The 27,761-nt window shown below is 37.9% G+C and overlaps 1 protein-coding gene and 1 pseudogene across 1 annotated transcript in view; both read right to left on the bottom strand.

Annotated features, from left to right (window-relative positions):
• The window catches only part of STK3 (serine/threonine kinase 3), a 276,275-nt gene that overhangs the window by 202,188 nt on the left and 46,326 nt on the right, over window positions 1-27,761 (bottom strand). The window lies entirely within an intron of this gene.
• On the bottom strand, window positions 24,899-26,353 carry LOC100965444 (annotated as a pseudogene).

The raw sequence follows: 27,761 nt of genomic DNA, 5'->3' as shown, positions 1-27,761 counted from the left end.
AAAAAAAAAAACAGGTGGCGCCTGTGGCTCAGTGAGTGCAGCACCAGCCCCATATACCCAGGGTAGCTGGTTAAAACCTGGTACTGGCCAAACTGCAACAAAAAAATAGCCAGGTGTTGTGGCAAGTGCCTGTAGTCCCAGCTACTTGAGAGGCTGAGGCAAACGAACTGCCTAAAGCCCAGGAGTTAGAAGTTGCTGTGAGCTGTGAAGGCGATAAAGTGATAAAGTTCTATTTCTTAATGATTTAGTCTTTTGTATGTGTCCAGGAATTTATCCATTTCCTCTAGTTTCTCGAATTGTTAGTGTGTAGTTGTTTGCAATAGTCTGTGGTATCAATTGTAATTTCTTTTTTTGTTTGTTTCTAATTTTGTTTATTTGGGTCTTCTCTCTTTTTTCACAGCTATTCTTGTTGTGGCTTATCAGTTTCACTTATCTTTAAAAGGAAAAATCTTTTTTTTTTTGAGACAGAATCTTAAGCTGTCACCCAGCATAGAGTGCCATGGCATCATAGCTCACAGCAACTTTGAACTCTTGGGCTCAAGTGATCTTCTTGCCTTAGTTTTTCTGTTTTTAGTAGAGACAGGGTCTCGCTTTTGCTGAGGGTGGTCCCGAACTCATGAGCTCAAGCAATCCACCCACCTCACCCTCCCAGAGTCCTGGGATTACAGGCGTAAATCAAACAATATACCATCATCATAACAGAATAAAGGAAATCACATAATCATCTCAATTAGTAATCTTTAGGCATCTGATTAAATTTAACATGCTTTCATACTAAAAACCCACAACAACTTAGGAATAGAAACTAACCATCTCAACATAATAAAAGCCATGTACAAAAATACCAAAGCAAACATCATATTCAACAGTGGAAGACTGAAATCTTTTCCTTGAAGATACTACTTTTCCCATGTCTATGCAAAATAATACTGGAATCTCTAACCAGAGCAATTAGAAAAGAAAAATAAATAAAAGGTACTCAAAACTAGAAAGAAGGAAAATTATCTCTGTTTATAGATAATATGATCATATATGAAGAAAACACTAAGGATTACACACACACAAACACAGAAAAACAGAATAAGTAAATTCAACAAAGTAGCAGGATACAAGTCAACATACAAAAATGTGATGCATTTCTACACACTAACAATGAGCAAACTGAAAGTGAAACTAACAAAAACAATTCCATTTATAATAGCATCAAAAGAATAAAATACTAAGGAATTAATCTAGAAGGTAAAAGACTTGTACAATGAAAACTGCAAAATGTTGCTGAAAGAAATTTAAGAATTTCTTTAATAATAAATGGAAATCCACCCTACATTCACAGATAGGAAGACTTAATATTGTTAAGATTTCCATGCTATCCAAAGAAATCTATTGATTCAATGGAATCCCTATCAAAATCCCTTTTTTTTTTTTTTTTTGAGACAGAGTCTCACTTATTGACCCTCAGTAGTGCTGTGACGTCACAGCTCACAGCAACCTCCAACTCCTTGGGCTTCGACGATTCTCTTGCCTCAGCCTCCCAAGTAGCTGGGACTACAGGCGCCTGCCACAAGGCCCAGCTATTTTTTTGTTGTTGTTGCAGTTTGGCCAGGGCTGAGTTTGAACCCGCCACCCTCGGTATATGGGGCCAGCGCCTTACCTACTGAGCCACAGGCGCTGCCCCCAAATCTCAATTATTATTGCAGAAATAGAAAAACTCATCCTAAAATTCTTATGAAATCTCAAGAGATTCCAAACAGACAAAATAATCTTGAAATAGAAGAACAAAGCTAGAGAACTTATACTTTCTGACTTGAAAACTTATTACAAAGCTATAGCAATCAAAATAATGTGGTGTTGGCATAAAGACATAGATGACTAGAACAGAACAGAGTGCCCCAAAACAACCCTTAAATATTTAATAATAAAATGATTTTCAACAGAAGTGTCCAAGACTGTTCAACAGAGAAGGTAGAGTCTTTTCAACAAATAGTTCTGGGAAAACTATTGTTTTAGTTTTATAAGAGAAAGAATTAAAGAGATAGAGAGTGCTAAAAAATGCACAACATTATCAATGTATTTAATACCAATGTGCTATACACTTAAAAATGGTTAAAACATGGTAACTTTTGTCATTGTATTACATGACAATAAAAATAAAACTAATGGGGAAAACAAACCATGATTTAAAGAAAAAGTTTACCACATTTGAGTTAAACAAAGAAGGCTAACATTTAGTGAGCACAGAGGAGACTAGTTCTAGATGAAGTGTGAGAGACAAGCAAGAGCCAAATCACATAAGGCTAGGTTTTACTAGCCTTGAATAAGGAGTCAGGATTATTTGAAAATTCTAGCATTTCTTAAGAATCTATTCTCAGGTTGGGCACTGTTGCTCCCAGCTGTAATCCTTGCACCCTGGGAGGCTAAGACTGATGGATTGCCTCAGCTCATAGGTTCAAGACCAGCCTGAGCAAGAGTGAGTGAGACCTCATCTCTAAAACATGCCTGGGTGTTGTGGCAGGCGCCTGTAGTCCCCGCTACTCAGGAGTCTGAGGCAAGAGAATTGCCTGAGACCAGGAGTTTGAGGTTGCTGTGAGCTATGACACCAAGAACTTTACAGAGGGCAACAAAGTAAGACTCTTTCTCAAAAAAAAAAAAAAAAAATCTATTCTCTACCTCAGATCAAATAGTCTTGACAGTCCACAGAAAGCAAACACTGTGCTCTAAAGCTGCACTGGCCAATAAAGTAGCCCCTTACCACCCATAGCTCCTAAGCATTTGAATTGTGGGTATTCTAAACTGAGATAAGCTATAAATTTTGCTACTAAGCATTTCACTCATGGGAATTATAAATTGAGATATGCTGTAAATGTAAATATATACCAAAGATCAAGGCTTAGTATAAAAAGTAGGAATATAAGATATCTTAATATATATATTGATTATCCACTTAACATTTCACATATTAATATTTATATTAAAGATGACTAATATTAAATATAGTATATTATAAATTGTTATTATGCAATATAATATATAATTACTTCATATTATACATAAAATATTATTATAAAAATTAATTTTACCTTTTTTTTAAATTTCAAATTAATATAAGGGTACAAATTTTTAGGTTACATTGTTTTCAGTTCTAAGGTAAAGTTCAAGTTGTAGTTGAGCCCTTTACCCAGGGAGTGTGCTGAACCCCCTCACATTGTGCACACTAGTTGAGGTCCCACCAATCACCCTCCCTCCTCCCTTTTACCCACTCCCCCCACCCAACTAGACTATATTTGTTTTAATGTGGCTACTAGAAAATTTAAAATTACATGTAGGTCGTGTTATGTTTCTTTTGGACAGCACTGCATTAGAAAATGCCACATGAGCAGAGATCTTTGTTTTGTTCATTGATGTATTCACAATGCTTGGAACCAAGCCTGGCATAGTTAGCACTCAGTAAATAATGATCAAATGGGTACAGACCTGTTGATACAAAAAGAAAGATGATACCCTCATTTGATGTTCCCAGTCTTTCTAAATTAATGGCGGGAAGCCAAGGACGGAGGCGGGGAGGATAAGAGTGCTATTTAGGGCCACCACACTGCACAACTGCAGAAGATGTGCAAGATGTGCTATCATATGTGCCTCAGTTTTCTCATCTGTCCTCATTTTCCACTCTTATGTTACCAGTCCATAACATTGTTGCCTTGTTTAATTACTTCAGTGCTGATCTTTTCAGTTACCTAGAGTTCAATTTTTATCCTCTTTATATTCCACTATTTCCAACAATAAGTCACTAACCCTCCATAAATTCTTTATTAGTTTTGCTCCTGTAGCTTATATTTCAGAGCTATACTAGAGAAAGTTTAGAAACAAACAGACTTTAGGGTCTCAAGATCTTTCTGATTTCGATGTCATAAAGCCAGAGGGCAAATCCACAGTGAAACTAAAGGAAGATGTGTCAGAGATACTATACAGATCCAAGGATTATCTATCTTTGCTTAATGATTTGAAGGATTCATTCTAACTCCATGATTCTATTAATATATTAATGAAATTATCTTCATGTAGAAGATCTACTTTTTTTTTTTTTTTGAGACAGAGCCTCAAGCTGTCCCCCTGGGTAGAGTGCTGTGGCATCACAGCTCACAGCAACCTCCAACTCCTGGGCTCAAGAGAGTCTCCTGCCTCTGCCTCCCAAGTAGCTGGGACCACAGGCGCCCGCCACAACGCCCAGCTAGAAGATCTACTATTAAATAAAATTCTTAGTTATTTGAATATCAATGTATTTGTTCATTCAACAAATACCTACTTGACTGGCTCTACAATGCTGATACTGTTCAAGGTGTTATGTCAGCAATGAGGAAACTTACAGTCCCAGTCTTTAAGAAGCTTACAAGAGTACCTGAGGGAATGGATTTGGCTCTGAGCTGTTAAAGAGGAAGAGGGCTTTTTGCCCTTTGGTAATAAATCCCTCCCCTTACTTCAGGGAGTCAGTGTCCTCTTATTTACTTCATATCCTTCCCTAACCAAAAAATGATGTAAATGTAATCATTCATTCTAGTACATGAATAGGGTTTAACATTATTTTAACAACTCATTTGAATATTATGGCTCAAAAGCACTATACCTGCTTTAAGCCTTTTAATTTCAATTATGAAATAAATGATTTTATCTCTCAATAAAATCATTTTAAACAATAAAAAAACAAGCATAAAAATATTTTCAAGAACATAGAGGCATACTGTCGTCTTAAATTGCTGTATTAATTTATAGTTTATAGACAGTATTTTCTGTAATTTCACAACTACTCAAGCAACAACACGTATCATTATCAATTTTTAGAGATGAGGAAATAAATTCAAGAGAAATTAAGTGGCCTACCAAATGTCATACAACTACTGAGTGGCAAAGCTCTGATGTCATATACAGTCAACACTCATTCTATTACACCACCACCAAATGTTGCAAACATCAATGTATGAATTGGTCTTAACAAAGAAAAATAGACGCTGGGTAGGGTACCTCCCACCTATAATCCTAGCACTTTGGGAAGCCGAGGCAAGAGGACTGCTTGAGCTCAGGAGTTTGAGACCAGCCTGAGCAAGGACTGAGACTCCTCTCTCTATAAAAACACACAGAAACTAGCCAGGCATGGTGATGGATGCCTGTAGTCCCAGCTACTCGGGAGGATGAGGCAAGAGAACTGCTTGAGCACAGGAGTTTGAGGTTGCTATGAACTATAATGATGCCATGGCACTCTACCCAGGGCCACAGAATGAGACTGTCTTTAAAAAAAAAAAAAGGTCAGGAGCCATGGCTCATGCCTATAATCCCAACACTCTGGGAGGCTGAGGCAGGTCAATTGCTTAAGCTCAGGAGTTCAAGGCCAGCATGAGAAAGACCTAGACCTTGTCTCTAAAAATAGCCAGGCACTGTGGCAGGCACCTGTAGTCCTAGTTACTCAGGAGGCTGAGGCAAGAGAATCACTTGAGCCCAAGAGTTTGAGATTGCTGTGAGCTATGACGCCATGGTACTCTACCGAGGGTGACAAAATAAGACTCTGTCTCCAAAAAAAAGATAGATAGATAGGGATATGGGTATGAGGGGGGTGAGGGTGTGTGTTATAAAATAACAGCCTCGAGGCTTTTTTCCAAGGGAAATATTCAAAATATTTGACAATCAGTAAAGCAAATATCTAATCAAATTAATTGTCAGCTATAATTACAACCAATCAGAATAGCTACCAGTCTTTATCAACTGTAAAAACAGATACCAATCATAAATAAGCAGTAAAATTATCAGCCCTAAATATCAGGAAGAATGCCTGCCCCACCTCAGCATTCCAATTTAAATTACTTTTAAATGATATGCCAGCCAATTAAAACTACTGTATCTATTAATGAATCCTTCAAGTAAGCACACTTATCAAGCCTAAAAAATAACCCTTAGTATATTATTGATGGCTCTGTGAGTGTTTTATTGAAAACACATGCTTAATGCCACTGAAACAAATATATTGATCAATGATTTAACATTTTAAAAATATTTAAATAAAAAAGAAGAAAATCAAAGTGAAGTTCAAATCATTAGGAAGAATAATTTCTATTCGAAAAAAGCAAATGTGAGAATTTCTTAGCTTTGTCTACATAAAACCTGTAAGCTAGAAAACTTAGAAAAATGGTAATGGCAAATATAGTAAGACATTAATATAAGAATTACTTAAAACATGAAGAGCTCCCATAAATCCTTCAGAAAAACAATAAAAGCCCAATAAACAAGCCACAGAAATGAATATGCAATTCACAAAACTAAAAAAGAGCTTATTAATACACATGGAAACTATTAAACTGTACTAATTACCAAAAAGGGGACAAATTAAAACAATGAGGTATAAATTACATAATTATCCCATATGGGTCACAATGTTGCTGAGAATAAAAGCACATCTGCCCAACTTCACATTTAAAACCACGTGTATACGTAATCTAAGAATTCATAAATATGGCTCGGCACCTGTGGCTCAAGCAGCTAAGGCGCCAGCCACATACACCTAAGGTGGCGGGTTCGAATCCCCAGCCCGGGCCTGCCAAACAACGATGGCTGCAACCAAAAAATGGCCAGGCGTTGTGGCAGGCGCCTGTAGTCCCAGCTACTTGGGAGGCTGAGGCAGGAGACTCGCTTGAGCCCAGGAGTTGGAGATTCTGTGAGTGTGATGCCATGGCACTCTACCCAGGGGGATAGCTTGAGGCTCCGTCTCAAAAAAAAAAAAAAAAAAAAAAGAATTCATAAATATTTTTCAAAAGCATTAAATAACATTCATTCACTAAAAGCTCATTTACTGAGCACCTATTCTGTGTTAGTAATTTTTTAAATCTCTAGTCTAACTTTATGGGATACTAATCTAGCAGGAAAGACAGACTTATAAACTCCCAAACTATCATTAAAAGCACTTCCAAACTAAAATGGAACCACAAGGGAATGTATTTAATTACAGAAGGAAAGAGAAAGTGACATTAAGATTAAGCTTTGAATAAGAAAAGTAGTTCACTATCCAGAGAAAGGAAAAACTACCAATAAAATAACTAAAATAATGAACTAAAGAATAGAAATATAATACTATAGTTATGAAATGGAACTCTGAGATCAAGTAAGACCCACTTTTCTTTCTTCCATTAAGATAAGAAGAATGGTGAAAGGAGGCCAAATTTCAGTTGCACCAAAATGTAGATATATCTCAGGATAATGAAGAGATAAATGTATACCTGGTCTCTTTTAAATATCATTGGTATCAAATGAATTTCAGAAAAAAAATACTATATATCAAGATTTAAGCTACTCTGCAAGTACTGTGTGTCATTAATGAAGAAAAGGCACAGCAGATAGGAATATGTGTTTATTCAGTAAACTCTATATAGCAGGCCCTGAATTAGATGTCTTTCATGTTTTTTAGACACACATTGACCATTTCGTTACTAAAAATTAAAAAGTTGACAGTTATTTTGCTAGGTGCAGTTTTTGTTTACAAATAATCTCTAGATGTTTTAACAAATTTCATTTACATATAAACACAACCAATTACCAAAAGCAGTTAAATTTTTATTTGGCAACAGAGAAAACCACATCTCATAATAATATAAAATTTAAAATTATAACTTTTTCCTTTCTAGAAGACTTTTCATCAATGTGGATGAGCCCACACCCAACTATTTCAAACTGGTTAGGTTTATACTGAAAGTACTAAGGGAAAAAAATGCAGAGAGGATCTACTTCCGACAGAAGAATTAAGAATTCAGTTGGAATTCAGTCTTCATTTTTACATGGAAAAGTCTTTTCTGGTTTTTTGTTGTTTTTGTTGCTGTTGTCAAAGAGACAGTCTCACTCTGTCACCCAGGATGGGCCAGGACTACAGGCACAAGCCACTGTGCCTAGCTAATTTTTTTATTGTTGTTTTTTACAGACAGGGTCTGACTATGCAGCCCAGGCTCATCTTGAATCCTGGCCTCACATAATCCCCCAGCCTTGGCTTCCCAAGGTGCTGGGACTATAGGAGTGAGCTACAATGGCTGGCCCTAAAAGGGAAGTCTTAGATCCATTCTCAAATCACATCTAATCCTTCTTTTAGTGGTATCTGTTAAGAATTCCTTCAAACAAAAAGTTGTATCAACAAAGTGCCTCATTTGTGAATTTAATTAGGTTATCCTCAAACTATTATAGATTTAATTTCTATTTTTTTTTTTTTTGAGACAGAGTCTCACTGTGTCACCCTGAGTAGAGTGCCATGGTGTCACAGCTGACAGCAACCTCCCAACTCTTGGGCTTAAGCAATTCTCTTGCCTCAGCCCCCCAAGTAGCTGGGACTATAGGCGCCTACCATAATGCCTAGCTATTTTATTGTTGTTGTTGTAGTTGTCATTGTTGTTTAGCAGGCCCGGGCTGGGTTCAAACCCACCAGCCCCAATGTATGTGGCCAGTGCCCTAACCACTGAGCTACAGGCACCAAGCAGCCTTACAGATTTAATTTCATTTCTGTCATTATAAAAATGGAGCAATGTCATTTAAAAATCATTTGAATCATATTATAGTCTTAAAAAAAAAAAAAAAGAAAGGGAGGATGGTAGAGAGATAATAAACCATGAATGAAATACTCAGCAATCAGGGATAGAAATAAGACATTTACAACTGAGCTAATACATTGAAAGACGGAAGTCTACATCTGGTTTCAATATTGGTATGAATTCACTGGTAAATTTAAGAAGAATTTCATTGTACAAAAACAAAAAGATGGTTTTGATAGGCTTTAGTCCTCTGGTTACTTTGTTTCTACAGTCACATGATTAGTGTAATAATATGATACATTTAATATGTCACTGTGAATATGGTTTTGATAAAAATGCATACAACTTGTCTTGAGGGCACATGGACAAAGGATTTTTAAATACATAAACTGCCTGTTTTGTTTTCGTACCAGTAAAAATGAATTCAAGTAAGGTTCTTGTAAGTTCATACAAAATTAAAATTATAAATTTTTTAAAAGTGAGTCTTTAATAACTTTAGCTAAACTTCACCCTTTTGACATAATTACTTATGTATATAAAACAATATATTAATTATACATTTCCTCTTAGACATTAAGGACACAAAAAAATAGACATAGTTCCCTTCTTCAAGTACCAAAGATAGATACCTGACTATAGATATCTTACTATAAAATTTTAAGTTTTACTTTAACAGTGATTTTTCGCAAGGTGTTGCAAACTATTTGATCCTCACCAATGTAATCCTTATACTCTTTTAAGGCCTGGATTAAAACTCGCCTAAAGAAATCCCACTGCATTCCTCAAGGCAGAGTTTATCTATCCAGTGATAAAATGGCAATAACAGCAGCAGTTTGCATTTATTGAGTTCTTACTCCACCAGGCACCCTATAAATACCATTTCATTTAATGTTCAAACAAAATTTGTGCTTGTTAGCACAAAGATTTACTGAAAGTCTGTTACGCTGTCCCTGTCTCCATTTGCTCAGAATTTTGCAGAAATAAGCACAGGAACACATAAGTACAATACTAAGTAATACCCGCAATAATAGAAGTATCTAGTGTATAGGGGAACTCCAGGACAGCAGTAGAGCTGACTTTGTAACCAATACTCTTAAAATAAAATTCTAACCATCTAATACAGCCTTTAAGACCCTGAATAATACACTTCCTGCCAGCCTTGATAATCTACCTCACCATTTTCCCCACTCAGCAAAGGTTTCACAGAGGCGAGATCTTTGATTTGAGGCTTTAAGAATGAACAAAGTTTCCCAGGTGACAAAAGAGGGAAGGGAATATTAGACAGGTACAATGAAAAAGAGCATGAATACATGAAGTCCCTTCCCAATGAATGGTTCTTTGTGTTTGAATAAAACATATATGGGAAAATGGTACAAACTGGCAAGGTCAAACTCTTTTATCTATAAATTTTTAAGTAGAAAAATGACATGATCAGATCTGAACTTGAGAAAACACTCAGACACTAGATATAGAAAAATGAGGGTGGAAACTACAATAATAGAATAATTTATAATAATAGTAGTAGTTGCATCACTAGTTAACAGATAAACTTGCTTGAAAACTGAAGGATTTCTGTGGCAGAATGTTTTAACAATTAACATTTTTAGGCAAAATTAGAAAACAATTAGAGAAGATTAATAAGATTCAGAGCACAAAGTGCAAAAGAAGACACCAAAAGCAAAATCTATATCTCTTTCATAATATAGGTAGAATCCATCTTTAAGCTACTAAGGGGAGTACTTGGACAATGACAATAGTAATATTGAGCAATGAGGTATGTATATAGCCCTTTCTCTAGGATGAGTTCAAGAACTTAATTGTTAGACCTCATACAACAACAGCTCTGATGGCCATTCCATAAAAAAAGAGTTCCAAAATTGGCTCGGCACCTTTTGCTCAGCAGCCAGGGTGCCAGCCACATACACCAGAGCTGGCGGGTTCGAACCCAACCCAGGACCTGCCAAACAACAATGACAACTACAACAAAAGAATAGCCATGCATTGTGGCAAGTGCCTGTAGTCCCAGGAGGCTACCTGGGAGGCTGAGGTAAGAGAATTGCTTAAACCCAAGAGAGTAAGAGGTTGCTGTGAGCTGTAACACCACGGCAATCTACCACGGGCAACATAATGAGACTGTCTCAGAAAAAAAGAGTTCCAAAATTGCTTTGAAGGATGGACTAGGTGCTGGTCTAAGTGCATAGCTTCCCAAGGGGAATACCTCAAAGGTGATCATCATGATATTCAACAATGAGGTAAGTAGTACTTTTTCTAGGATGAATACATGAACTTCACTGTCCAATCTTATACTTGGCTTTTATAATCTTGAGATACATTCCTTCTATACCTAGTTTCTTGAGGGTTTTTATCATAAAAGGGTGTTGAGCTTTCTTGAATGCTTTCTTCTATTGAAATGATCACACAGTCTTTGTTTTTGTTTCTGTTTGTATGTTGACTCACATTAATTGTGTATGTACATATGTTGAACCATCCTTGCATGTCAGGGATGAAGTCTACTTGGTCATGGTGGATTATTTTTTTTGATGTGCTATTGAATTCAACTTGTAGCATTTTATAGAGGATTTCTGTATCTACATTCATAAGAGATACTGGTCTCCATCTGGTCCAGGGCTTTCTTTTGGTGGAAGATTTGTAATTACTGCTTCAATCATTTTTCTTCCTGATTGAGTCTTGAGAGGTTGTGTTTCAAGAAATTTGCACCCTGCCTCTATGTTTTCTAGTTTGTGTGCATAAAATTTTTCATGGTATTCATAGATGGTATCTTGTCTGTGGTACCAGTTGTTGTATCATCTTTCTCATTTCTGATTGAGCTTATTTGGGTTCTTTGTCTTCTATTCCTGCTCAATCTAGCAAGAAGGCTATCAATTTTGTTTATCTTTTCAAAGAACCAACTTTTTGCTTTTGATCCTTTATCTGCTACAAGAAAGGCCTACACCTGCACTCTTTTGGTTTCCATTTGCATGGAGTATTTTTTCCATCCTTTCATATAAAGCCTATGTGCATCCTTGGGGTCTAAATGTGTCCTCTGGAGGTAGCAGATAGTTGAGTTATGTTTTTTTCATCCATTCAGCCAGCCTATATCTTTTGAGTGGTATGTTCAAACTGATGTTAAAAGATAGAACATATCAAAGTCTGTTATCTTCATCATAATAGGTAGTATTTTATTGCTTTGTTTCCCTTATTACACTATTATTTTATAAGAGTTGTGGGCTTTAGATTTTCTCAGTGGTTTATTTATACCAGTGGATATCTATTCTGATAATTCACGTATATGCAGTATTTCCTTGAAGGGCAAGTTTAGTCATAACAAATTCCTTCACTGTTTGTCTGGAAAAGACTTAACTTCTCAAAAAAAGAAAAAAAAAAAAAAAAAAAAAGACTTAACTTCTCCACCAATTGTGAAACTTAGTTCTGCAGGATACAAAATTTGAGGCAGGTAATTGTTCTGTTTAAGATTAAAGATGAGGCTCTACAATCTTCTGGCTTATAGGCTTTCCACTTAGAAGTGCTATTTGCCTAATGGGTTTTCCTTTGTAGGAAAGCTGCTTGCAGTATTTTCTCCTTCATTTTGACTTTGACCCAGTTGATTACTTTGTGCCTTGGAGATGTCGTATTTGCTATGAATCTTCCCAGAGTTCAGTGACCATCTTGTATCTGGATGTCTGTATCTCTGGCAATACTGGAGAAGCTTTCCTCAATAATTGCCCCCAAATAGATTTTCTATGCATTTAGCTCTTTTTTATTCTCTCTCAGGGATGCCTACCTATAATTCAAATATTAGTTTATGTCACATAGTCCCATATGTCTCTGACTGATTGTTCCACATTTTTTCGTTCTCTTTTCTGCCTCTTTAAATGACTGTGTTTGCAAGAAAGCCTTGTCTTCAAGCTTTGAAGATTCCTTCTTCTCCTTAGTTTAGTCTGTTTCTGATGTTTTCTGCTATTTTAAAATTCCCTAAATGACTCTTTCATTTCTTCTAGTTCTGTTATATTCTTCCTTACATTGTTTAGTCCCTTAGTAACTTTTTCATTAATTTCCTGAAATATTTTTTGGCTTCTTTCTGTTGGTTTTCAACTTTTTCTTCAATTCCACTCATCTTATTTGCCATACATATTCTGACTTCCATTTCTATCATTTTAACGATTTCCTTGTTTGGGTTAGCTATTAAGACTCCACTGTGATCCCTTGTGAGTGTCCATCTATTTTAATTTTTCATATTAGCAGGGTTATTTTGTTTCTTTTCATGCATAACCTCTTTTCTGACTTAGGGCTAACAGGTTTGCAAGGCACCTGTTCTTTGCTGGGAACCCTCCTCCTTAATTAGAAAGGGAGGTCCCTAAATAATGCTTTTGTTCCTTATTCTGCCATCTTGGTGTGACAGGGAAAAGGAGTGTGCACTAGAACCCTATAAAGCAGCTGTTCTTATTTATCTGTTCACCTGCAGTTGCCTCTGTTCAATCCTGTGTTAGACTGTTCACCACACATTAGTAGGATGTTCAAATTGGGAGCTGGGTAAGACCCTCTTTACTGAGGCTACTGTTATGGGTATTTCTCTGCTTGGAATCTCCCCATGGAGGTAACAGTGGGGGCTGCATGACACTATCCATGAAAAGGTTGTGATTCCCAGGCTGTGGGTATTTGGTCAAACGAAGTCCCAATATTTTGGCAGGGTGCTGAATGTTAGAGCAGCTCCTGTGGCAGTAGTATAGAAGCCAGGATGGGGCCTTGGGGCTCACATGCAGCACTGGAATATTGGAGCAGTGTCCGAGGCCTGGCAGAAGTGCTGGTGCCACAGAGACAGACTCTCAGGTACTGGCATGAGAGCCTCAGAATCAACACTAGGGAGGAGCCAGAAGCAGGAGAATGAAGGTAACAGGGCTGACCCAACCTGGAGGGTGGGGTCAGGGATGAGTAGACAGCAGGCAATTTGGACCTAGAGGACCAAGCAGGTGGTGGGCTATTTCTCAGTCTCAGGGACAAGATGCTAAGTCAAGTGGGTAGAGGTTGGTTCAAGAAGCCAGAGACCACAGAATTCTCTACACCCCCCACCCCAGGGCCCAAAGTAGTCACCCAAAGCCTCCCAGGTTGGAGCTCAAGTACTCAGGTACTATTATATTACTTACACTACTGGGAAGGGACTGTTGGCTTCTAGTTACCAGGTACAGCTTAGAAGACCCTCCCGTTGGTCCATTCCCTCCCCAGCCAGATGTGGGGGCAGTATGAAGAATGCAGCCACAAAGCTGAGTCCCTGCCAGTCTGGCACCATGCACCAGAGTGTTCAGGATGGCTTTGGCTGCTGCCTGATCCCTACTGCATCTGATGTTAAACACAACTTGCACAGATTCTATGCAGGTTCCCAATCCGTGGCAGCAGAGAAAGCCATATGACAACTCAGCCATAGTGCCTGCAGGGTGAGCACAGTGCCCCAGTGTTCTATCCTACTACTTTTCCAAGTACATACTTTGATAGTATCAAATATATCACTCTAATATCTTTTTTTTTGGCCAGGGCCGGGTTTGAACCTGTCACCTCCAGTATATGGGGCTGGCGCCCTACTCCTTTGAGCCACAGGTGCCACCCTCACCCTAATATCTTTGTTTTCCTTCATTAAGAGTCCCACACTGCTTCTCTATGGTTTCAAAATGCTCTTTCTGAGAATAGTCTACAGGAAGGCACCTGCTTCCTATTTACTCATATTTCCGTGGTAGCTGCAGGTTCACAGGCTTCTTCTAATCTGCCATATCTATTCCTTCCTGAAGTCTCCTTCTGATGGTGTCATCAGGATTAACTCTTCCCGTGGCAGCAGCAGGACCCCAATTTTCCTCCTGCTGGTAGCCACAGGGGAACCTTTCCTTGGGTGGAGAGGTACCCTTGCAGCTTGCTTGATGCTGACTTCACTGCAACAGCCTCATGTCCAGGGACCAGCAGCAAGAACATCTGCTCACGCTGTGGACTGGGGCTGAGATTGAGGTACAGGAAGCCCCACTTCGCCTCACTGTGGAACACTGGGCACCACCTCCACCTGGTAGGCTGGAGCCCTAGAGACACTGACAGCAACCTTTCTAAAGGCTCTAAGCCACTCCAGGGTTGATTTCTAGTGAGATCTTGCTCTTTTTCTACTCCACAACTTTTTCCCATGGAATCTCAGCAAATTCTGGCACTTGTCCCTCAGAGTTATACCTGAGCTATGTCTTTTGGTATTTTTTGGTTTTGTCAAACTAAAACTTTTTCTTCTAAGACAATTTGATGACCACTATCTTTAGTCAGCCATCTTGTCTCTCTCCTAATACAAATGATTTTAAAAGGTCTCCATATAAAATTGTTAAAATTAAAAGATTTACCATCTAAGAAGCTAAATTTCTATTTTCTGGAAAATAAACTTTACATATTTCCTGATTTCCTAAGATGAAATAAGACTTTATTGGACAAAGCATAATAATCTTTTAATAAGTTTTTTCTAGTGTTGGAGCATATCTACTAATTCAACAAATATTATTAAATCATTAAGCCATTAGTAATTTAAACCTAAATACCATTTTTTAGGTTTTTACCTTAATAGTAATAATGGGGTAATTTACATTTGTATAGAACTTTATAGGTTACATAGTACTCTGATACTCATCATCTTTGTTTCTTATAAGAAAACACAGATGTAGGTAAAGTAAATATTATGATATTGTACCCATTTTAGGTTTAAAAAACTAGAGTTTAGAGGAGTTACAAAATGCACCCAGGGTCAAAGTGCTAATAAGTAACAATCCCAGCACTGAAGCCTGGCCTTAACTGCTCCAAATCCAAAGGTCCTTCCATTAAACCACGATACTCCAAATAACCACTATTACAATGTACTATGGCTTATGATAAGAAGGAAGGGCTAACTATGGATTTGGCAGGGACAGGCAGTCAGCCTGGAGAGGAATGTATAACATAAAAATAAAGTATATGAAAGTGGGCCTGACGAAAGGGAAATAGAACTGGGAAAAAGGCCAAGACAAATAGCAACAAAGGTAAAAACTGGGCAACTTACCAATAAGAGAAACCAAGGAAATACTTTTGTAAGCTTAATTAACTTAGTTAAGGTAGAAGGGATAGTCTATTCGGGGGACTATACTGTAATGTGAAAAAAATGATAAACTGTTCACAATTCAATCAAAAAATAAAATGTGATGGAGTATGATGTCTAGGATGCATTAAATCGGAGATTAGGATATAACTGCACATAATCACTATGAGAAATTCTAGTGATCTAATCCTAAATGCACAGTTTATGTTAATGTTGTGGCCGTGAACTTCAAGAGGCAAGTGTAAAGTATACTCAGAACTCAATCTCACTTCAAGGGAAACACCACACAAGGAGCAAGTTATCATTTTCTCCACAAAAGGACTCATCCTCCTAAGAGTCTAATATGGCAACAAACAATAGTACCTGTCCAGGGTTAGAAAATCTTTGTCAAAGGGGGTCAGAAACACCAGAAGTAATCCCAGGGTTGAATTACCCAGGTTTAAAGAAAACATGAGTCTTTAATCTCACTGAGTGGACTTTCCAGGAGAATTGTTGTTGTTGTTGTTGTTGTTGTTGTTGTTTTTGAGATAGAGTCTCACTTTGTCACCCTGGGTAGACTGCTGTGGTGTCATAGCTCACAGCAACTTCAAACTCCTGGGCTCAAGTGATCCTCTTACCTCAGCTTCCCGAGTAGCTGGAACTATATCCACAACATCTGGGTATTTTTAGAAACAGGATCTTGCTTGTGCTCAACTTGGTCTCCAACTCCTGAGTTCAGGCAATCTATCCAACTCAGCCTCCCAGAATGCTAAGACTACAGGCATGAGCCACCACCACCACCACCACCACCCTGGCCTGACTTCCATCATTTTCAAAGAAAAATAGATGGGGACCTAGGAAGTGGTGAGGCTGGTGAACTCCATGCAGACTGAAGCAGAGGCCTTCGGGCAGGATAAGGCTGCATGGGTGACTCTGTGTGGCTCTGCAGAGCAGGCCAGGCCGCTATGCCTTTTGGTCTATCAGGAATAGATATGTTTCTCCTGAACATGGCATTCCAAAGGATTGTTCCTGGAGTTCTTTAGAAGGAAGTCTTCCACACAAATACACACAACTTGACACCAGCTGACAAGGTCCTAGTCTTCCCAGAAAATTCTTAAAGCAAATATTAAAGCATAGCAGGAATAGGCTCCTTGAAAAACATTAATCTTACTGATCTTTACTGTGACAGAAGGTAAAAAGAGTTGGCTTTCAATCTCAGTGTCACCAGATATCTCTTCCAAAGTTTAACATTCATTTTGGAAGGGTGGAGGAAGCAAGATGGAGAACTAGAGACATCTCCTTGGCAGCCACTCACAGTGAGACAGGGGAGAGAGGACTCCAGACACCTCTGGTTGAGGGATCCTATCCAGAAACACTGTTTAAGCTGAAGGGAATGCCACAGAAGGACACTTCAACACCCACAACAGAGACAAGGTAACTTAAACTGAAGGAGGGAGTAAGACGAAAAAACAGGGGAAGAAAGTGAACAAGAAGAAAACACACAAGAAGAACCAATAGAAAAATTCTGGCAACATGAAAACAGAACAGAGCAACCCCTCCCCATCAAGGGATCATGACGTAGCTACCGCAGAAAATTCCACCTTTAAAGAAATAATGGAAATGACAGAAAGGGAATTTGAAATACGGATGGCAGAGGTAGCACTTTTCTTAAGCTGACTGAAGCCATCTATGACAAACCCATAGCTAACATCATGCTGAATGAAGTAAAACTGAAAGCTTTTCCATTCAGAACTGGAACTAGACAAGGATGTCCTCTATCACTACTATTCTACCCAAAGCATTTCTACAAATTTACGGCAATCTCCAGTAAAATACCAACATCATACTTTGGAGAACTGGAAAAAATACTTCTTGTATTTTTTGTATGGAACCAGCAAAAAACCCATATAGACAAGGCTATTCTTAGTAATAAAAACAAAGCCAGAGGCATCACTCTACCAGACATCAGGCTACATTACAAGTCCATAATAATCAAAACAGCATGGTATTAACACAAAAATAGAGACATAGATACATGTAACAGAATAAAAAATAAAGAGATGAAACCAGTGTCCAGTTCCCATCAGATCTTTTGATAAACCAAAAAAAAGCATACAGTAAGGAAAAGAATCTCTATTCAACAAAAAGAGAGCTGAATAACCACAAAAGACTGAAACTGGACCCACACCTTTCACCGCTTACAAAAATTGACTCAAGATGGATAAAAGATTTAAATCTAAGACATGAAATGATAAAAATCATAGAAGTATGGGGACAACCCTTTAATGACATTGGACTGGGGAAAGATTTTATGACAAAGACTTCAGCAGCAATCACAACACACACACAAAAATAAAATAAACAAACGGTATTTAATTAAGCTGAAAAGCTTCTGTACCACTAAGGACACAACAAGTAAATCAAATAGATAACCTTCAGAATCAGAAAAGATATTTGCAGGGTAAGAATCTGACAAAGGGTGATAGAATCTACAGAGAACTCAAATGAATCAACAAAAATAGAGCAAACAATCCTATATACCACTGGGCAAGAGATATGAACAGAAACTGCTCTGAGGAAGACAGACAAATAGCTATCAAACATTTGAAAAAATGTTTGTTGTCCCAGATCATCAGAGAAATGCAAATCAAACACCCTGAGATTATCACCTAATTCTAGTGAGAATAGCCCACATCACAAAGTCTCAAAGATGCAGATGCTAATGTGGATGTGGAGAGAAGGGAATACTTGCAAACTCAATACAATCTTTTTGGAAAGAAGTATGGAGAATCCTCAAAGAACTCAAATTAGACCTCCAATTTGATCCTGCCATGCCATTATTAGGCATCTGCTAAGAAGAAAAAAAATCATTTTATCATAAGAACATTTGCACTAGACTATTTATCACAGCTCAATTTACAATCACAAAGATGTGGGAACAACCTAAATGCCCACCAATCCAGGAATGGATTAACAAGCTATGGTATATATATATATACTATGGAATACTATTTAGCCATTAAAAATGATGGAGACGTTGTATCTTTTGTATTAACCTAGATAGAGTTGGAACATTTTTCTCAGTAAAAAAGAATGGAGAAGGAAGAATCCAATGTACTCAATTCTAATATGAAGCCAGCAGAAGATCTAATACATTCCCGCATAAGAGAAAAACTCAAATCAATTCAAAAGTGAAAAGAGGGGGAGGAAGGGAAAAGTGAGGAGGAGAGGTGTGCTCCCACTTAATGGGCACAATGTTAGGGTGTATGGCACACCTCTTGGTGGTGGGACACATTTGTAAGAGGGACTTTACCAAACAAAAGGAAGCATTGTAACCTAATTCTTTGTACCCTCAATTAACCTGGAATAATAATAATAATATATGAATGGCAAAAACAATGAAGGGAATGGAAGAGAAAGTGGGAAACAATCTAAAGGAAATCCACAAACAACAGAAAAATGGATGAAAGATATGAAGAATATAGGAAGGCTAAAGCAGATCAAAGGAGTCAATCAAGAATTTATATAGTTAATCTCCCTAAAGATGGAGTATAAAAAGTATTAATAACACATCAGACCAAGGGAAAAAAAGAATCTGAGAGCTATAGGTTAAGGCTCTTGAGCTAATCAAGGCATGTAAAGAGGCAGAAAAGATGAGAAAAAAAGCAGTGATCACTTAGAGAATTACAGGACTTTATAAAAAGCATTCAAACATACACATTATTGGTATCCCTAAAGCTAAAGAACACCACCCAAGGGAATGGAAACCCTGCTGAAGGATCTAATAATGAAAACTTCCCAAACACAACCAAAGATTCCAACACACTCCTTATAGAGGGTTATCAAACCCTGGATTGTCTCAATACAAACACCGAGAATCTCTAAGACACATTATAATGAATCTGTCCAAAGTCATGACAAAGAGAAAATTCTGCATGCAGCCAGGAGTAAGCACCAATTGACCTACAGGTGCAGATCCATCAGGGTGACAGCACACTTCTCAGTTGAAACTTTCCAAGCCATGAGAGAATGGTTATCCACCTTTAACCTACTTAAACAAAACAATTTTCAGTCCAGACTTCTGTATCCTGCTAAACTAAGCTTTAAAAACAGTGGAAAAATCGAATCTTTTACTGACATGCAAACACTGAAGAAATTCACCACAAAAAGACCAGTTCTACAGGAAATAATTAGACCTATTCTCCACACTGACCATCAAAATGGACCATCAGTAAAGTACACAGAAACTAAAGGACAAAAACCTAGCTTCCACAATGGTGCTAAGGATAAAACTAAGCAGCAGACTTTCACAAAATAAGACAAATAGAACTCCACCATAATTATCAATTCTCTCAATAAATGTAAATGGCTTGAATTCCCCACTGAAGAGGCACAGGGTGGCTGACTGGATAAAAAAAAGCACAAGCCCTGCGTATGCCAGGAAATACATATAACATTGAAGGATAAAATAAGATTCAGGGTGAACTGTTGAAAAACAATATTTCAAGGAAATGGAAATCAGAAGAAAGGAGTACTCACAATCTTATTTTCAGATACAAGTGAATTTAAAGCAGCTAAAGTTAAGAAAGACAAAGAGGGACACGTCATATTGGTCAAAGAACAATACAACAAGAGAGCACTGCAATTCTAAATATTTATGTATCCAACATAAATGCTCCCAGATTTATGAAACAGACCTTATCTGGTCTGAGTAATATGATATCCTATAACACCATAATTTCAGGGGACTTTAACACCCCTCTGACAGAACTGGATAGATCCTCTAAACAAAAACTAAACAAAGATATAAAAAGACTTAAATGTGACCCTAGAACAATAGGGCTTACTAGACATATTCAGAACACTCCATCCATGGGTTCTTCTTGTCAGCCCATGGAACATTCTGCAACACAAATCATATCCTAAGACACAAATCAAACCCCAACAAAACTGAAATTATACCTTGTATCTTTTCAGACCACAAAGAACTCCAACAAATACTTTCATCCTCACAGAAAGGCATGGAAACTAAACAATCTTATGCTGAATGACAGTTGATCAAGGAAGAGCTAAAGGAGGAAATTACTAAATTCCTTGAACATAACAATAATGAAGCCACATGCTACCAAAATCTGTAGGATACTGCAAAAGCAGTCCTAAGAGGGAAATTTATCGCATTAGATGCATTTTTGTGGCTATTTTAGAGGGATTTTTTAAACTACATTTTTATTCCTGATGAGTTTTGCTTTGTTTTTACATTTAGGAAACATAAATGTACTTAGAAACATGTTATTTTTTGCCAGTCAAGCGCTCATTCACTCTTATACTAACACTCTGATTTCACTTTAGAAAATTACTTATTCCCCATCCGCAGAACATGTAATTCTAAAGTAGTCAACTCTATCCTAGCTTCAGGGTGAAAACATCACCTAGGTCTCAGCCAATTACCACATCACATTCCAATGGCCACAATGTTTTGCTCAAAGAAAGGCATATGACCCATTCAGAAGCACATAACTATCACTTGTTTCTTCTGGGTTTCAGCAAGAAAGGTATAACCAAGGGAACTGTTAGCAGTCATATTGTAACTATGAGGGAAAAGTCTGTGTAAGAGTGAAATCAATAAAAAAGTATCAGAACAAAGAAATGAATTCAAGTAATTCCTTTCATCTTAAATCAAGCCATGCAGGAAACTAACTCTGCAATGATTTTTAGTTATGTGAACAAATAAATTCCTTCTTTGACTTAAACCAACTTAGGCCAGGTATTCTGTTATAACCATGAGTTGAAATTATTGTAGCAAACTTGAAGTTAATACCAAAGAGAAGGGAAGTCCCTGGGAAATAGATTTGCATGAAGTACAAACCACTAACCCCTAGACATGCAAGAGGTACACCAGATATACATTAATAACAGCATGAGATCTCTGAAGCTGATTTCTGTCTTCTGGCCCCAAACAAAAGAATTACAATTACTAGGAGGGAGGGAAAGTAGAATAAGCATGTCTTTTATAAGCAACATATACAGGTTTTTTTGGTCTCCGTTTCCCCTTCATTCTCCCAGCACCACCTCCCCCAGCTAAATGTTCATATCAAGTTGTATTAATATTGCATTTAGAGCTGCCACTTAATAGAACTACTCAAATGTTTGTTTCCATTAGTTTTTATGACATAAGTGATATAATCACCCATAACAATCACCAAAATCTCTTACTGAAAAATCAATGGTTTAGAGAAACCTAAGGAATATGTATTAATCTCTGAAATATTTAAATCTCAAAAGTAATACTTAATTTTCATGTAAAACTTTACCTGAACCTTTACCAAGCCTCATATTCTAACTTCTTTACAACCAAATTCTCCTCCCTCTCTCTTTCTCTCTTGGGAACAAAACAGAACAAAACAAAACGTGGAATTAATGGGGCTTTTCAGTATTCAGGATGAGGGAAACACTTTGAGATAGCAGCAAAACAGCTCAGTTTCTACCTTCTACCCCTCACCACTCTATTTTATCCAACCCAAAAGAAGAGAGTTAAAAATGTAAAATGATCAAGGTTTTAAACAATAAAAAAAAAAAAATTCTTGTAGAAAAACAAATCTTCTGTTCAATGCTAAGTATATACATTAGGAAAAATAACTAGAATATCTTAACTATTATTATATACAGACAGCAGAGAAAGGTTGTCTTTCATGAAATCTGGATTGCACATGTCTGGCAAGAAAAAAAAGATTAATAATCTATCACAAAGCCCCACATCTAGTGATTCAAAATGAAAGCTTTCACTACTTACACCATATGTAAATATACATATATAACGCTGCTTATAATCCCTTGATCTGCAGAGAAAGAGAACTGATACTCTACTGTGAAAATGGTCAGTGGGCAGACATTTTAAAATCCTTTCCCACATGAAAAGATTCCTGAAAAAGAGATCAGAAGACAACAGAAAAGCACTCAATATATATGGAGTTGTAAATCCAGTATGAACTAGTATCTATTACACAAAGGGGGAACATGCAACAAAGTGATTAGGAAAGTCAGACTTGAATTAGTTTAATAAAACAGAGGCAATTATAAACCCCAAAAGGCACTGTATGGAACAGAAATCCTCACATATCAAAAAAATGTCTAAAAGATGTCTATTATTAACAATGATATAACATTAAACTTTTAAGTTCTAAGTAAATCTTAATAAAAATTTGATATATCTTCACCAAGAAAAAAAATTTGCTTGAAGCTCATAATTAACATCAAAGTAGAATATTTTTTTTCAATACAACAAATCAAATGTTTACCATATAGGCTATGACATGCAGGGTATTAATTTTAAAATATAAAATATCCTAGCATATTTCAAATAGTGACTACCTGAGTCTTTTTTTAAAGACTGTCACTATACCTAAAAATGTTAAGTTTTACCTTATGAAATATATACTGCCTTCATTAACAATAATAATTCAAAGAACTGATGGTGAATACTAGAATTCTGTCCTTGGTTCCACAGTCCTCTCTATTTTTCTACTGATAGATAACATTCACAATGCAAAGACACTCTCATCTAAGTAAGATAATAGGATGATGATGACAGTACCAAAAGCAAATACATATAAGGGCCTTTTATATGCCAGGAATATATGCTATTCTGACACATTAAATACATGTAATCTTCAGAACAACTCAATGAAGTAGGGTAATCTTATTCCACTTAACAGATAAACTAAGTCATAGAGAACTTTAAAAAAAAAAAAATTGCCCACATTCACACAAGTAGTATGCAGCAGAGTAGGATTCAAATCCAGATAGTCTGGCTCCAGATTCTGTATTCTCACCAAGACAACTCAATTCTAGTATTACCTGTAATTTCAATTCTTTCATTCTCTGTAATTTACTTTACCTCTCTATGGTTCTATTTTCTCACCTAGAAAATGGGTCAGTAATAGGTCTTACCTTAGGGGGTTCTTTATCCTCATAAGGACTAAATGCAGTAATAAATATAATGAGGGTTTTTTGGGGTTGTTTTGTTTTGTTTTGAGATAGTGTCTTATTTTGTCACCCTTGGTATAGTGCCATGGCATTATAGCTCATAGCAACCTCAATCTCTTGGTCTCAAGTGATCCTCTTGCCTCAACCTCCCAAGTAGCTGGGACTACAGGTGCCCACCATACCGGGCTAGTTTTCAGACAAGGTCTCACTCTTGGTTAGGCTGGTCTGGAACTCCTGAGCTCGAACTATCCACCCACCTCGGCCCCCCAGAATGCCAGGTTTAGAGGCATGAGCCACTGCACCCAGCCTAATAAATATGTGTTTTTTATAACAAGTACTATATAAGTCTGTTTTTATTAGGTCTATCAAATGTCTGACTCTGGAGTTGAGAATCACATTCTTTTTGTTTGTTTGTTTGTTTGTTTGTTTTAAGGCTTGAAATGTATTTTAATAAGTTGATGCTGCATTACTGCTCCATTTCTCAGAAAAACTCCAAATTTAAAGAATCACGGACAAATCAAACATGGTACACCAATAAAAAATGCACAGCATAACTACCTAAGATAGGCAAGGCTAAGAGCTACTGTTGAGACCCTTAGCATACAGCAACCATGTTCCCAAGATTGTACTAGGCCTGTCAAGAAAAGCTGTGAACAGCAATCTCATAGACACAAAAGGGCCATTCCCGGGTGATCTTTACCCAAGACAAGGATGGAGGCAAGTTAATACAAGATTTTTTTAAAGATAGACTAAAATGAAAATCTCTAAGAGAAAATGTCTTCCTTAAAGACATGAGGGGTAATAGATGGGACATAACAGAACCGTATGTTTGTCTGTGACCTCTGTGGACATTTGCCTGAATTCTCACCTGAAAGTGAATGGATCAGTGGGGCTAAGATCATTGGGGCATATCTGGTTTTTGTGATGTTATGTGGTAGTATCTCTGGGGTAGGGGGTATAAGGGTAAGAAAACAAAATGGGATGGACAAAAAACGGAATGATGAAGATTAACGGGGCTCTAATTGGATCCATTTTGCCATGGTTCCCCTAGGCCCTCAACAATCACATTTGAGACTTCAGGAATGCACCAAATAGAACTGACTGGTTAAACAATATACCACATAGAACTCATTTGTTAAATATAGCCCCTTTCTTACCCTCTGCCTCCAGCATACTCCCTAGAATAGTACAGGCAGGGTAGACCTAACTATTGGGAGGAATCCCTAACACTTTTCCAGGACAGAATTCTGACTAGTCCAAAAAGGGTCCTTCTTTTAAAGATTTTAAGAAACTAGACACTGTAACTTTATTAGTATTGGCAACGTTTGTTTGGAGCAAATTCAGCTCCAGGAGCTGCATGGTTGAATGCAGGAGGAGTTCCACCAATTGCCCCAATTCCTTCCATTGTAGCAGCTCGCCCAAAGCGTCCAGTTGGGGTCAATCCCAAGGGGTGGGGGTGGGGGGTCAATCCCAAGGATCCATCCGGCATCATAGTGGCAGGTCCTGGAGGAGCTGGGGTACCAGCTGGCACAGGAGCAGGGGGCATGGCGCCTCTGTTGTTTACGCCCATAGCACCTCCCATAGCCATCTGGCCCATCCGTATCTCCTGCTCTCTCGCATGAGGGAAGGTTCCCTTGAGTCCTTCCTGCTGTCGCCACATCATTTCTTCCTGTTGCCGCCGCATCTCTTCCTCACGGTGCCTGTGCTCCTCCTCCTGCTTGAGCTCCAGCTGCTTTCATTTTTGCACCTCTTGGGTATGCAGTTCTTCCATCTTCCTAAGTTCTTGGCACCTCATCAAATCCTGTCTCATTAGCATGACCTGGTGCTCATGACAAGCAGCCTCCATCTCCATCTCCAGCTTCTCACAGCCTCCTTGATGTTATGGTCCACTTGGTCCTGCTGCTCCTTCTCCATTTCAATGAGTGCCTTCCAGCGCACGGCATACTCATACTCAAAGGAGCCAGGCTGTGCAAATCTGGGTGGCTGCTCTCGCTCCTTGTGAAATTGCTGGTTCTTTATAACCAGCTTTTCTGGAAGTCCTTCTTCATCATCTAACTGGTCCATGGGCTCCACAGTCACAGGACGAGGAAATGTGGTTAACTAGAAGGAGCTTTCACTGCATCTGTCCAGAGCTTTTCAAGCAGATGGCTTCCCTGAGAATTCAACAATGCTTTTTCCTGAGGGCCTTCCTTGATCATCCACAATGACTACAGCCCTCTCCACCTGGCCAAACACAGAAAAGGCTTCTTTCAGCAGTTCACTGGACACGTACCGAGGAAGGTTTCAGACTGTAAGGGATGCACTGCGGCAGGCAAAGCGCACATGCAGCTGCTTTCCACGGAGAGGCATATTGTCCAGCTCCACTTTGGCAATCTCTGCTCAGGTTTGTGTTTCCAAGTGGATAAAGCCAAATCCTTTATCCTTATGAAGACTTCACCTGCCTTCCCATATTTCTCAAATAGTTTCCTCATTTCCTTCTCAGTGATGTCAGGGGGAAGATTGCCCACAACTGGCAGCTTCGTTGGGTGAAGGTCTTCTCTCCTGGTTTCCTAAAATGCTTCAGGTCAATAGTCAAGCCTTCGTTTTGGCTGCTGGCATGTTGCCCATTTGCAAGTATTGGCGGTGGTGGTGGCTGCTGCTGTTGTTGCTGTTGGTGATGCTGATGATGCTTCCATGGAGTATGGTTTTGCTTCTCCAAATTAAAAGTTTTATTGCTCTGCATATATGCAACCTCAACTTAGACTGAAGATATTAAAGTACCTCCCAGGCCTCCCTTAACCTCGATTTCTCCTCTACCAACTCAAGAGTCAAGAATCACATTTTTAAAACTAATAATCAGTGAGAATTTACCAAGCAGAATGGTCTTAATATATCCTTTACACTTCTAAGGTAACTAAAGAAAAAATGTATTTTCCCAAATATTTCCATTACAAAATAAACCCACCACCATCCTTCAAGAAAACAAATACAAATCATTTAAGAGTTGCTGTTCTCTTCAAGTGTGAAATTTCCTCTCCATTATTTTGTGTTCCCTCCTACCCATCTAATACAAAAATAGATTTCATCCTAAGTAAAGGCAGATACTAAAAGCTTCTCTTGTGTATCAAACTGTATGTTTATATAAGTCTTAAGACACAAACTTTATTTGGTATTTTAATGTTATTCTCATCTGTACAGGTAGGTACTGGGTACTCTACAACCAGGATTCTCCTCTCAGAGATGGGCTTCATCAAAAAGCTACAAAGTATAAAGAATGAAAGAACCACATCAATCCTCTAGACCAGAGACTAGTGCTGAACAAGATTTAAATTTGTTTTTAATTTTCTGTCATGACATCAATGTGTACAGGTCTCACTGTACTGAGATTTCTCAAAAGCAGAGGAGGAGGAGGAAACACATTGGATGGATCCTAGAGTGTGTGTGTGTATATACGTGTGTATAAACAGTTTAACACAGTAAACTGCACACAAACTTTATGTCTACCCTGTATATATTCAACTACAAGAGATTATCAAACTACTCCTCAAAGTAGTGGTACTAATTTAAACTCCTGAGAGTATAAAATTATATACAGTATACATAAAGCAATAGGAGGGGTAAGGGTGGTTCCGTACTGATTCAGATTCAAGAACTAACCTGAATTTATAGTTAATTTGTTTAGCTATTTGCCTCTCCTACTCTTGAAACTCCACTAAACTGATCATAGAAATGTTTTTTTAAACAAAATAATATAGTAACAAAAGAATCAGCACAGGAGAGTATAATAAATTTGGACACTGCTATAGAGAAAGTCACAGCCAGAGCAGACAAAAAAAGAATCTGTAACAAAAGGAACATGTACCCAGTAAGCTACAGAGGGGCTCCAAGCTTCCAATCATTTAAGGTAGGGAGAGCCAAGAGTCAGAAGGGTGAGGGAAAAGCTTTACTATGAAATGAAACACAACTTCGTGCCTCCTCCTCATCTGTCCTTACTCCCACGTAAATACACCTTATTCTGCATTTATCCCCAGACCAAAAGACGAGGTTGCTCCTCTCTAAAGAAACTGAACAAATATCCTTTGTGGGCCTTTCCCGTTAAAAGTCAGTTCCCTATGCATTTGCCCTAACATTATGCCTGTCAATCAGAAAGTAATGTCCCAATGCTTGCAGTAAGAGGTAGTCAGCCTTCCTGT

The sequence above is a fragment of the Otolemur garnettii genome, unplaced genomic scaffold (genome assembly GCF_000181295.1).
Source record: "Otolemur garnettii isolate 467f Iridium unplaced genomic scaffold, OtoGar3 scaffold00004, whole genome shotgun sequence".
NCBI classification, from domain to species: domain Eukaryota; kingdom Metazoa; phylum Chordata; class Mammalia; order Primates; family Galagidae; genus Otolemur; species Otolemur garnettii.
The sequence above is the reverse complement of the archived record's forward strand: the minus strand, read 5'-3'. Positions and strand labels throughout refer to the sequence as shown.